Consider the following 13,644-nt stretch of genomic DNA (forward strand, 5'->3'; position numbering starts at 1 on the left):
CTTTTGTAAATAAAAGAAAAAAAGGGTAAAAGATAATCAAATTAACTTAGAAAGAGTGCCTGAAGATATATGCAATAATCTAAGTAGAAACATAATATTTTGAAAAAGATCTTGAAAGGGATATGAGAGGATAGATGCAGGTATAATATGGATATGAGCTCTTAGGAAACCTTGTGAATATCAAGGATTTTAGGAGCTGAGCAAATGAGCCACCAAAAACCTCATACTAAATGAATTTGAAAGGATGCTGAGTGGGAAAGATGGTTTCAAAGACATAGCCTTTGGAGCTTAGCAACAGGGAACTCCATTAATGTTCCAGAAAACTCCTTCAGCATTTAGATAAAAGAGCAAAGAACTATTGAAGAAGAAGACTGTCATAAGAGGCTGCATCCTGGCTTCCCCTTTATTTACCCAGGAGCAGGTTTAACATAATTGTTGGTAAGGAGGATTATATTGAAGGATGGTAACTTAGTTTAGTCCTGCTAAGGAGCACTACCAGTGATAGAATAATGACCTAGAACCAAGTACAATGAAGTCTGAATCTTGAAAATAAGAAGTAAACAAAAGGAGAAAATAAAAGAAACAGAAACAGTAACACCAAGTCTACAAATATACCAATTTACAGTAAATATATTGCATTATACTGATATTTAACTTAACTTGTTAATTACAGCTAATAATAATTTCTGTGCCAAGCCATGCTCCAGGCATTGTGCTAAGTGCTTTTGCAAATATTATCTCATCTGATCCTCACAACAATCCTGGGAAGTAGGTTCTCTTTTTATCTCTATTTTATAAAGAAGGAAACTCACACAGAAATTAAATGATGTATCAAGTGGCAAATAGCTAGTAAGTATCTGAGGTCAAATTTGCTTATAGCTTCTTGACTCCACTGTGCTACCTAGCAAACTACTAACATTAATTCTCTAGTTTTGTGAAATTGTATAGAATTTTTTTTTATAAATGAAACAGTTTTTACTTGAAATAATGGCATGAACTAATGGCTTTTCAAGTCCCATGTTCCTAAATTACAGTATGGCAAAAATGAATTTCATTTAAAATTCCATTTGATTAAATAAAGCATCACATATATTGTGGGGGAGAGGGGTGAGAGAGTGAGAAACAGAGAGATCGAGACAGAGAGACAGAGATAGAGACACAAAGACATAGAGACACAGAGAAAAATAGAGATAACACAGCAAGAAGAGACAAAGTGATAGTATTTGTGTATGTGCACATGCCTGAAAAATAGATCTTTTTTGTTTAAATCTGTGATTTTATTTTTAAGAGGAATTATCAGTGCCATTTATAGTCTTAGGGAATTGCTTGGAGTACTGGAAGGACAAATAACTTCATGTATTCTCCAGTGAAGAGACAGGACTTGAAGTTATACTTCAGTCCTGATTCTCAATCTATAATGATGCTACTTTTCACATATGGATACAATTGGTGTTTAGATGGCAGGTTTTAAGATGGTTTCTTGTACCAAGATTGAAAGATAATTTTTGTTTGTTTTCCCTGAGATTATATAATTCACAGGATATTAGACCATTGTTATCCAATTCTCTTTGATCAATTATTCTTTTACCAAACATATACATGAAGCCAAAATCAGTCTGAACATCAAGGTTTACTATCCAAAAAGAAAGTTCATACAAAGTAACACCCTCATAAGAACCAAGATTAAACAAATGTCCTAGCAGTTACTACAAAATTCATAAATATGTGACTGATACAAAAAAAAAAAAAACAATTTCAAAAGGCCTATTTTACAATATTCTTTGTCATTGTAAGATTATCTATTTTAAAAGCCAATAGAATGCAATCTTCTCTAGTTTTCATTTTTTTCTTTGTAACCCTATTTTTCTAACAGTGACTTACTAATAGTTGCTTTTAAATAAGTGTTTATTGAATTAAATAGAAAACTATAACACTTGAAAGTTAAATAATTATTTCTAAGTATTTCTTTGAATAGTTTTCAAAATATTTCAAAAACTTTTAGGTCAACTACACTTTCCCATTCTTGGACAATGGAATTTTAAAGGACTATATTAGCACTTATCTAAAATTATTTCAAAGCCATTTAACATCATACAACCAATTACAGTGAAATTTTTAAAAATTAAATATTCCTAAATATGAAACTATAAAATTCAAGTAAAATAAGTCATATTTATGAGTTAATTTAAACATATCTGACATGTTTAAACACATGACTTCAATCTGTCAGCTTTTAAAGAGTTTCTAAAAATATATATAATAAAATATAGCATGGCAGTTAAGAGAATCTTGCTGTTTACTTAAAGCACAACATTCTCAATCACATCTTCATTTTAATTTTTATGAAAAGGAATGTTTTTCTTATCTTGACATGTTTATCAGTTTCTAGTGGAGCCCAGTACTCTGACAGTTTACATTATTTAGCTCCTATAAATTAAAGAATTCCATATCTTATGGAATTTGTTCCTATTGCATGCATATAAAAAGGCAAAAAAAGAAATGAAAGTAAGATAAGAAATTATAAGCTGTTATAATGTTAAATAGTTTTTTTTAAAAATTTAAATTTTATTTATTACTCCCAAGCTTTTTTTATTATTTTTTATTAAAGTAATCAAAAGTCTAATTCATTAAACATTTCCCTAAAGCCTTTCTGTAAAACACACAAACCCTAGAAAATGTCAGTTTAGTTTGTCTATGCTTCTCGATGTTTCTAAATTTTGTTTTAATGAAGCAGTTATATTGGACAGTATTTTAACTGATCCCAATAGGGTTCTACACATCTACTACAACTTATTACAAACTTCCTTGATTTCATTTACATAATTAAAATATATGTAAATTTCCCTAGTCATAGGTTTCGCCCATATATAGCTCCCCCTCTAGAATGGGAATTGAATTACACACAATTTTAAAATTTATCTCCCTTGCAAACTGGAACATTGAGCTTGTTTGAGTAAACCAGGAAACAAATCTCATGACAGGATTTTAAAATACACTTGTGATATTATCAACAAAAGTACATTAAGAAGTAATTATATAGAACTGACTACTTTTGGATTATTTTTCTTTAGGGCCCACATACAGAGCAGCTTTTTATTTCTCAAGCATGCTCTCAACTCAGAGGGGATTGTCATAATAGTTTATGAGAAAGAAAATATAATGGCCAGACTCTAGCTTAACTAATATGACTTCTTTAAAACTCTATTGACACTACCTCAGTAACAACTAGAGTGTCAAGTTTATCAGACTCTAGCCTCTCCAACACTATGATTGTAACTTAGAACTCAAAGATCATTCTTTAGTACAAGAGTATGGAGTACCAGCCAGTATTGCATTACGGGAGCACCTTTCAGAATTTAACAATCCAGTGCTTCATGAATTTCAGACTAAGGAGAATTCCATGCCAGAAGCATCAATCTCTAATTCTGTATATGTATTATAAAAAAGTATTATCATTTTCTAAATCCTAGCTCTCCACAATCTTTCCTTGGAAAGCAATGGACTTCCCTAGGACTCATACAAGAATTAAAAGGTTCTTATTCTTACAAAAGCTACACTATCACCCACCCATTCACTAGCAAAATGTTGAAAAACTTGAAATGCTTGTTGGATATAAGAAATTAACTCTTTTTCTTAATTATTTTAAAATTTATAATTGTCTTACACATTGATGATCAATGTTAGAAAAATAAAAATATAAGCATAGAATTTTATAAATGTTTTGACTTCTTTATTACCAGAAAGTTCAATTTCTTTATCATTTAATAAAATTATGTTGGAATCCATGATAGTTTCTCTGATTTTCCTCTTTCATCTAAATATTCTTTTGACCATCCTCAGTGTTCAATTATAGTCATGTTTAATTATACTTTAATTAAAGATGTGATTATTATTAGTAAACAACCACTTTGTTTTTCTGGTAAGATGAAGCCATTCCCTTCCAAATACAAATTTCAGAAAAAATAATTTGTATGAAAAGTGCTGAATAATGAGTATTGAATAGCCATTACATATCAATAAAAATAGAAATGCAACAAGGGTAAACATTTTCATAGAATTTTAACTATATGCTGTCAAAAATGAAGGGTAGAAAATGGATGATAACATGTCATTTCCATCTGCCTTATCTTTTTCCAGCTGATAAATCTGATATAGCATCAAACTTCTGAGAATATGCTGCCATACTGAAATGAAAGCTTCTCATTCCATCTCTGTGTTTCACTTATGCCTCCTTATTAGACATCAGTGTACAAACTGAGTCTTCAAATAGCACCCATATATTTTCACACATAAAGCAAGGCAATTTTGTTGCATGTTGGTTAAGTGTTTATCATCTCTATTTAGATAAACTAACTGAGGTTCCTTCCACTTATGCGGGAAATGAAAACAATGCTCTGTTGAGATAACCTTAATATTTCTCCCTTTAAAAAAAGGAAACAGGAAAATATCTTTTAAAGGAGAAAAAGGTCAGCTGTTGTTGAGTTGTTTTTCAGTTGTGTCTGATTCTTTGCGACCTCATTTGGGTTTTTCTTGGCAAAGATACTAGAGTGGTTGATTTGCCATTTCCCTCTTTCGAGTAAAAGAAAGGATAATACAGAATATAGGGAGAAAAAGAGGAAAGGAGAAGGAGAGAAAGCAGAAAGAGAAGGAAGGAAAGGGGAAAAGATGGAGATAGCAAGGGAAGAAGGAAATATGAAAGAAAAGAGAGAGGTAGGGAGGAAAGGATGGTTGGATAGAGGAAGGGAGGGAAAAAGGAAAGGAAGGAAGTCTGGAGGGAGGAAGGGAGGAAGAACCAAGGAGGAGAGGGATGGAGGGAAGAAAGAAAATGAAACTATGTTAATGAATTGACTTTTTCCCCACACTAATTTGTCCATGAAGCCACTTGGGGTTTAAAATATATTTTTAAACATATTAAAATGCATTATTTTGGGGGAGGACTTCACGCACCGTACTTGAAAAAGTAGAGTACTTTTGTAATACTTTTGTAATTTTTGTAGATTTCAGAGCAAAACAGAGAACACTGTAGTAATTTTAATACAGAAAAGTGCTATACAAATAAGCACTTTGAAAACATTTTTTTTTAACAAAGGAAGACATCACCATTGCTGAATGTTCTCAAAGAATTCATATTTTCATTATATCAAATACCAGAGTTCCAAAGAACACAGTCTGGAAAATGCTGAGCTAGCTCACTAGGGAGAAAATATTTACAACAAGCTGAATTTGAAAAAAAAAAAGTTCTTTATGGCATATGAAGAAAGGAGACCCCATAAAAGTTTAAGGTGCTATATTACTTAAACATATCAGGCTGTTGTCATCCAAACCTAAAGGGATTTTCCTCTAATAAAGGGAGTGCTTTCCATTTTTTTAAATGAGTACATTCATACTTATTGATTTTTTTACTAGATAAGCTGGCTTTTTCTGAAATTATTTTAAGCCACATAGATATAACTTTCATATGATGAATGAATCCAGAGACCTGTAGGTAAACGAAGTTGAATATTTGCCTAAAGGCAACTTGAAGAACTTCAAACCAAAAGAACTACAGGACTAAAAATGTATACTATTATTTGTTATAAGAAATTATAGGTTCGACAGGTACTATGTAAGTCACTATGATCACTCCTGCCAACACATCTTTACCTTGCCCAAAAGCAACATGTTTGCTTCCAATTTGGAGTAATAGTAGAAACTGCTAATAAACTAAATTATAGAGAGAGATGTCATAATGTACTTAATATACTGAATAATACATGTTGAGACCACCAATGATGATGATTCAGAATAGCAGATGCAATTTAATCAAAACCCAACCTTATCCCTACAGCTAACTGTTCCTAACTAGTTCCCTTTAATAAAGAAAAAATGAATATAATATAATTGTAGTATATATTCTCAAACTTTCTCTAAACTATTCTTTTCCTTTTTCTTTATGTGCTACAATACCAGAATATTTTAAGTATTTATAATTATTGTTGTTTAGTCATTTCAGTCATGTCCAACACTGGACATCACTACCAAAATGCAAAAGAACAAGGAAAAAAATATGTGTATATGTGTAGGAAACAGAAGAAAAAGAAAACATGAGCAAATTATTACATACTAAGTATTTAATTCTGTTTATTTCCTTATTTAGCTCTTTCTAGTTAGGGATAGAGACTAACTTGTGATTGCATTGACATGGGAAACTCCAAAAAAATATAAGAAGCTACATCTTCTCCAAATCAGTCTTAGATAGTTTCCTGGAGCACTGAGTGGTAGAAATCACTTACCCAACATCACAGAATGAGAAAAAGTCAAAAAAGAGGACTTTGCTTTGAGACAAATGTGATGCCATACTGTCTCTCAAAGATGGATACTAACCCCCATCACATTCAGAACAAAATATGCAAAAAGCACATTAGAATATCAAATGAGACATGGTTAGATTCGTTTGTTTTTTATTTTTTATTTTAAGCCAATAAATTTATTAGGGAAACTAGACATAGTTAAAAGGGAGAAATAATTTTTCAGATTATGGTTTATGAAGGATTTGAATCAACCAAGTCCATGAGGTAGGTATTACATGCATATTACATTACTTTCATTTCCAAATGCTTCTCTCACTCAATACATACATATATTTGATTCTAAAAAGTTAACTAAACCAACAAGCTACTAATCTCCTTTAAGCTTACCTTCTATCTACACATATCTCATATGTATCTATTTTACATGTTATCAGTATTGTTAGATTATGAGCACTTGAGGACAGGCATTAGTTTTGCCTTTCTTAGTATCTACAAATAGCACTTAGCACAGAGTCTGAAACATAGGAAGCTCTTAATAAATTAGCTCTTAAGATTGTAAGTAACACCAGCAACTGAGGGTCTTTTTAGGGACTTTCTACTTGGTCTTACCACCCAGGAGTCGATCCAGGAATCCCACTAGAAAAGCTAACAAATATAAGAAACATTTCTTGCTTCTTTAGCAGGAATAATAAGGTAATAGATATGGCTGCTTTCTCCCCACCTTGGAAGAGGCTGGTAAATAAGCCCAGCTACTTTCATAGAATCAAGCCAGGGCAGGCAGCATCAGCTTTGTGCCCAAAGATAGGAGTCAGAGTAGGAGGTGGAACAGGCACAAGCACATCCCATCATGTGTTGCCTGACTGTCTGCCTTAAGCTATGAGGTACAGTTACATCTGCAACATTACTAAGTGCTACAAATAAGGAAACACAGCAGATAAAGGTTTAACAGGTTTATTAGTAATAACACCATTCAGCACATTGAATCTTCAAAGCGCTTTTACTAACAAAGCCTAATTAATCCTTACAACAGCCCAGTGAGGTAGGTAAGCAAGCAAATGAGTATTATTATTCCCTTTTTATGGACATGGAGGTGAAATGCTTTACCCCAGGCCATAGAAGGAGTCAGTGCTAGTTATAGCTTTCTAAGTTATCAGCTGGAGACTCAGACAAGCAGGCTACCAGCTCATGCACTTTGCTGACACAGTTAGGTTTTACAAGAAAAGAATCCTTGGGGCAAAAAAAAAAAAACACCTAGATTTTTATACTGTATAGAACATGCCATGTAAAGAAAAGTGCAGTGAATTTGCATTAAGAAAAGCCTACATTTAAATGATGACTCTGCTACTAACAAACTGTGTGACTACACTATTGGCAGGCTACTGGACCTCTCTGAAACTCAAGTTTGCTGAATTATAAAAAGGGAAACATATATTCAGTACTTACACCCCAGGGAGGTAGAAAAGAAAGAAAGTATTTTGGAAAGTTTAAAGTACTATTTAAATGTGAATGACTACTAATTTTGTTTTAGCTTTCTGAACTACAGAAAAAGTAAAGACAAGGTAGCTTTTCTCAAGTTTTACCCAGTTACTCAACCTGGATCATGAATGATAAACTATAAAATAAATTATTAAAATCTAAAAAGAGCCCAAAGAGCTCAGCCAAAAATTTAGGCGTATTTTTTGAGTGCAGGATAAGACTTCCTTAATAATGAAATAATATGATTAATTTTATATTAGAAATCTGACTTATCTATTTTATAATCTTAGAACATGGTGGTAGAAGAATCTTAGTCCAATGACTTCGTTTTACAAATGAGTGTTGAAGAGGTGAAATTAGTAGGCAGTATGCCCAAACTACCAACTCCTACTTCCATGTTTTTTTCATTAAATCATGCTCGCGCTCTCTCTCTCTCTCTCTCTCTCTCTCTCTCTCTCTCTCTCTCTCTCTCTCTCTCTCTCTCTCTTTGACTCTAGGTATCTCTGGATGTCCACTTCTGTTTAAAACTTCTTTTTATGTATATCATTATTTTTTTAATAAATATTCTTAACTTCTGCTTAGAGCCAATTTTCACTTATCTCCAGTGTTTCTAGGGGCTTATGATAACCCAAGATCCAGAAGCTGACTTCTCCTGCTTAGTACTCCATGCCACTTTTACACATCAGTGACTTATCCCTGTCACTAGGCCCCTCGAATTCAACATGTCCAAAACTAAATTTATTATTTTCCCCCAAAACCTGTTCCTTTATACTTTTTTTATGTCTGTTAATAGTAATGTCTGTTAATAACACTACTATTCACATTCGAAACTTTTTTTTCAGATTTCTGGCTCTTCTTCCTCTCTTACTCTCCTGTCAGTTGCCAAATCCAATTGAGTTTACCTTTTCTAAAATCTTTTAATTCATTTTCTCTTTTCTGTTCTACTTGTTACCATAATACAAGTGCTTAATATATGTCCCACTGGAGCTAGTGTAATAGCTTCGTGAAAGCTTTCCCTAACTGCATTACCTGCTTCTTGCAGTATTCATCTTTTTTTTTTTTTTTAATTAAAGCATACGTGACATTGTCACTCTTCTGCTCAATAGCCTTCATTGAATTTGTCTACCCTAAACAAAATGCATATTCCTTATTGCACCAACCATGGGTCTCTCCAATAAGATATTAGCCTAAACTTCTAGCCTTATTTCAGTATGGTCTTCTTTACACTGTAGCCCAAGTAAACTACTTGCAATTCCCATGCTTTCATCTCATTTTTCCTAATAGTATAACTTGCCTTTATGTAACATTTTAAGACTTAAAAAATACTTTACAAATATTATCTCATTTAATTCTTAGAACATCCTTGAGAGGTAGGTTCTATTATTCTCATTTTACATATGATAAAACTGAGACAGATGTTAGGTGATTTGCACAGGATCATACAACTACTAAATGTCTGAGACCAGATTTGAACTCATGACAAGGAGTCTTCCTGACTCCAGATCTGGCACTCTAGACATTGGGTCTCAATCATTAACCTACAAATGTTCAATTAGGATTATATGCTCCAGAGGCACAGCAAAACATTAGAACTCCCAAAGTCATTTGTATCTGATTTTGAAATATTCCTTAATATTTTTATTGAATGTTATGAGAATAAAACTGTATTTATTTTGAAGAATGGTACAATGAAAAGAATTTACTCCGGTCTGACCCAGAGGGCTTTCCTTCCATGAGCCTACTATATAACCAGGAAAAAGATCATCAATTAAGCAAATGTGAAACAAGTTCAGTGCTATAGAGAAGGTATGGTATACTTGACTGCAAGAGAAACCCAAATCTCAATACCACCTCTGACATTTATTACCACTTTGCCTTTGGAAAAACACTTAACACCTCTAACCTTCATTTTCTACCTATGTAATCTGAGTAGCCTTTTGATGGGATCCTAAAGTCCCTTCCAGTTCTTGGTCTATGGTCCTATGAATACTTCATGATTGCTGATTTAAAACCAATGAAGGGTTTCAAAAGACTACTTTACAAGTCATAAAATAAAATACTAGTATTTATATTCTGGGAATAATTCAAAAGACAACTTCCTATACAATTTAACTTTTATTTAAACTATTTATTTAAAATTTGACTTTTTCTATATCTTTTTTTCCTAAGGGACAAAATGAACTAAGCTGTGTTAATGAATGTCTGTGACATTGAATGTGTGTCACTATTAACAGTTTGCTTACTCATTAGGTATATTATATGTAAATATGTATCCTTTTAATGTGCATTATATATCCAAAAGCTATATATGTATGTAATAATCACACAAAATTCTTTAATTAATGCTATCTTTTTTCTCTCTTTTCTCCTGAAAGGAGATTGTAAAAGAAGACATATTAGACATGTGTGACAATCTGTCTACTCTTAGTAAATGATTATAGCCAAAAGATTAATCTACTATTTAGATCTATAATTCATATCCTTATAGAATTTGTCCATATAAATTAACATGATATAAAAACATAGCCATTAAAAAGAACTTTTTGGGGATCTTTTGGATATAGTAAATTGGAAAATTTCACTAACGCTATGTGTTTTTCAATGATATCACAGAGAAAATTTCCCCTCTGTTCCCTGTCCAGGTGCTTTTTTCATATCCTCATTGTGATAAACCTCAAAATAAAAAAGTCACCACAGATTTGGGATAGTTTTAGCGTAGCATCCCTTGATAAGGTTATGTAACTCTGGAAATTAATTTAGTTGGGTGTGAATGAAATAAAAAACGAAAAATCCCTGTCTTGTCTATAGAGAATGGAGGCATAGTAGCTGAGTAATCACTGTGTTTTTCCTCTGTTTTATTTACAGTTCTCAAAAATAATCTTCAGCAACTTTCAATTAAATGTCATTTGGTAAACAAAAGTAGAGTAGAGGTAAAAGGAGAGGTTGTGATTTAGGAAGTTTCTTTCCTTCTCTAAACTATTTATTGCAAGCTATTAGGCTTCTTTTTTTAATTCCATCCCATAGTCTGTCTCTTAGACACAACAGGAAAATGGAAAAAAAGACCAAGGAAAAGGATGCAGTTTATCTAGCAGATGACTGATTTAGAATTAAACTAGAACAAAGAAAGGGCTGTGTATTTGCTAGAAATAATTCTGCCAGTGAAAAAAGCTGTACTGATATATAATATATGATTCTATTTATCCTGAAATAAGTTAAAAAAAAAAAAACCTTAAGTGGTTCAAAGTATATTATCTGCTTGATGATAAGTAAAATAAACCTATTATGTTATTCTGCTTATTCTCTTGTTCTTCTCTCTCAGAAAATTATTATTTTCTGGGTTGGATTTCAACATGAGATTTATGCTAGTCATTGTGGTTAGACTTTCAAACCACCTTGTTGCCAATAAGTACTGTAATATTGTCTGAAACAATTATCTGAAACAAAAGGATAATGTGCTTGGAGAGAGGGAGGAAGAAAGAAAAAGGGTGAGTGGGGGAAGGGAAAGGTATAGTATTGTACTTTTAAATTATTAAAATAGTATTGATGTCCTAACTATAATTATATATATATATGTAACATATATATAATTTATATGCATTTATTAATAGTATATTATCTGTATTTAATCATCATATTTATGGAAGCCTTACAAATTAGGGCCCATACTCAATCGTTACTAAAAATCCCTTCCAATATAGAATTACTAATTTTTGTTCTAAGCAGAGAATATTTTGGACAACTGTCTTTTTTAATTCAAAAGTTCTTTTTTGGTGACCTTCTAATTTTGAGTACAATATGGAGAAATACTAAATTAGGAACTACTATTTTATCCATTCTCTTTAATATCTTATGGTTTCTATAACCTTTCTTAAATGTATTTTCAGAAGAAGGTAGTCCTGTAGCCAGGGCCACTATATCTCCAAAAATATCAACCCAGAACCATAAGATTTTTAAAGTGTATGGGAGTGAAGGACAGGAATTTGCACGTCACCTAATCCAACATAATTAATTTAGAGATAAAAAAACTGAGATTCAAAAAAATGATGTTAGGTAAGTAAAAAGCTCCAGAACTCACCCAGATCTTCTTACTACAAACTCAATGTTCTTTCTAGCATATATAAATATATGCAAATATTTGTAATTCCAAATCCTGATTTCAAAAGATAGACTATATTTCAAATGTCAGAAGTGGACTTGGAAAACAGCGTGAGGGCACAACCCATGTAAGATAGGTCCAAGAGGACCCATGAGGTCAGAGACCAGACATTTGGGCATAGAGTCAAAAATCTCTGGTTGATTACTCTAAGAGTAGGCCATGAGAATATAAGTCTGAGGTCCAGCAAAGGTAGGAAATCAACCTAAGGAAAGAATAAATGAAATATATTAACAACAACAACAAAAAAAGCTAAAGTAGAAATCAGGATCCAGAATTGATGCAGACAAGGATTGAAGAAACAAAGGGGTAAGGAGTATGCCAAGAAGGAAACTTGGGACAGAGACTTCACACACACACACACACACACACACACACAGTAGTGAATTATAGAGTAAAGGTTAGGAAATCTAAATAAGAAAGAATATGGTAAAAATCTACCTAAGTAAGGAGTTGGCAAGTAACCAAAAGGACAGTTGAATCCATACTTAAGAAAAGCAGCAGCAAGGATAAAGTCCCAAGTTATAAAGAATCAAGCACCCAGGATCAGGAATCCAGACAGAAAAAACAAGACCTCATGGTCTAAAATAAAACCATCAACCACAAGGTCTGATCATCCCAGTTTTTTTAAAAATTGCCCAAAAAATAAATAAAACTATAAATATCATCAGTTCAGTCAACCCTAACTAGTGTCATAAGGTAGTACAGAATAATTAGAAATATTGTCCTGATGTATAGCTAGAAGATTATTTACATAGAATGTCTTATATATTATCTACTAAGGACAAGAATTGAACTCAGAATATGAGATGGAACCAATAAAAAGAGAGTTAAAGAAAGAGGATAAAAAAAGTGAAATGGGTACGTCTACTTACTGTTAAAGGAAGTCAGATCAGGAAACCAGGCAAATTTCAGCACTTAATGTGATAAGTACACATCAAAGACAGAATCTTCTTTTAAATGTCTTCAAAAAATGTTTTCTCATGAAGGCAAATTGTTCTGTAGGAAGAAGGGAGTAAATTGACAATTCTCCAAAAATATACCTTTTCAAAGACTTCATAGTAAATTACATGTGTGAAAAAGAAAACAAAAAGAATTAACCATATTATGAAGAAATTTATTCACTTTTTAGATATAAATGTTCATTAACTCATCCCTCAAAAGCTTCTACGGTATTAATTTGTACATACATTGTATAATGGCTTTCTCCTAAAAAAAACTTTTCTTTTTTCCCCATTTATCATCTTACAAATGAGAAGATCAGTCATAAGTCATATTTGCCCGTTTACTAAGTACCTATTTTGATCAGGAACACAGACATAATAAACTTTTAAAAATTTGATTTTAGAAATTTAATATTTCTCATTGGAGATGAGGCAGATGACTGTCTTTACTCAGCTTTGAACTCTTTTCATTTCAAAATATTGCCTACTTGGTATTATTTCAAGTAATATTATAATGGTCTTTAAAAGTCAAAGCAATTTAGTCTATCTTATTTGTAGAATTCACAGTCTGTTTTAACTACGTGATACATTTTTTTCTCATCGCCATTTTTTCTTCATGCTTTTTATATCTTAGATTTAATGAATCAGTCTTAGTATACAGTTAATTCAGGGATAATATCAACATTAAATATCATCAATAATATTATCAATAATAACAATATTAAATATTTTCTTGTCTAATAAAATATAAGCTATTTCATTCCTTATGGCATTATCACAT

The 13,644-nt window shown here is 32.0% G+C and overlaps 1 protein-coding gene across 2 annotated transcripts in view; it reads right to left on the reverse strand.

The window, feature by feature from the left end:
- The window catches only part of SEMA5A (semaphorin 5A), a 548,675-nt gene extending 535,763 nt beyond the window's left edge, over positions 1-12,912 (reverse strand). For both annotated transcript variants that reach the window (XM_051969840.1, XM_051969839.1), the window contains exon 1: positions 12,795-12,912. The gene's annotated coding sequence lies outside the window, so the exon portion shown is untranslated. The remainder of the gene's footprint in view (positions 1-12,794) is intronic.
- Between the last annotated feature and the right edge of the window lie 732 nt (positions 12,913-13,644).

The sequence above is a fragment of the Antechinus flavipes genome, chromosome 1 (genome assembly GCF_016432865.1).
Source record: "Antechinus flavipes isolate AdamAnt ecotype Samford, QLD, Australia chromosome 1, AdamAnt_v2, whole genome shotgun sequence".
In the NCBI taxonomy this organism is placed as follows: Eukaryota; Metazoa; Chordata; class Mammalia; order Dasyuromorphia; family Dasyuridae; genus Antechinus; species Antechinus flavipes.